The sequence below is a fragment of the Penaeus monodon genome, chromosome 22, assembly GCF_015228065.2.
Source record: "Penaeus monodon isolate SGIC_2016 chromosome 22, NSTDA_Pmon_1, whole genome shotgun sequence".
Classification (NCBI taxonomy): Eukaryota; Metazoa; Arthropoda; class Malacostraca; order Decapoda; family Penaeidae; genus Penaeus; species Penaeus monodon.
Genome location: NC_051407.1, coordinates 11,622,294 through 11,622,609, shown reverse-complemented (window position 1 = coordinate 11,622,609; position 316 = coordinate 11,622,294).

Sequence of the window (316 nt, the reverse complement as noted above, 5' to 3'; positions counted from 1 at the left end):
ACAGGATTTGATCCAAGTATATCCCCAGGACCGGTATTCACGGTATACACCGGTATTTATCTTTATCATAAAACATTAATATCTTTGTAAGTAAATGTGCCACCTCTACGTGGGTTGCATTTGTGTCAGCAGCGTGCGCTCGTGTCGCCATTTGCATTCCTCGAAGTGAGTGTTGCAGTAGAAACGGAGACGAATGGGTGAACATCTGACAGTAAAACAAAGTCATAAAATACATGATCGACTGTACGTTATAAACTCAAAGTTAAGGACCAGGACAGTTTATTTCTTTTGAAGGTCTTTTATATCGCCCTTGGAG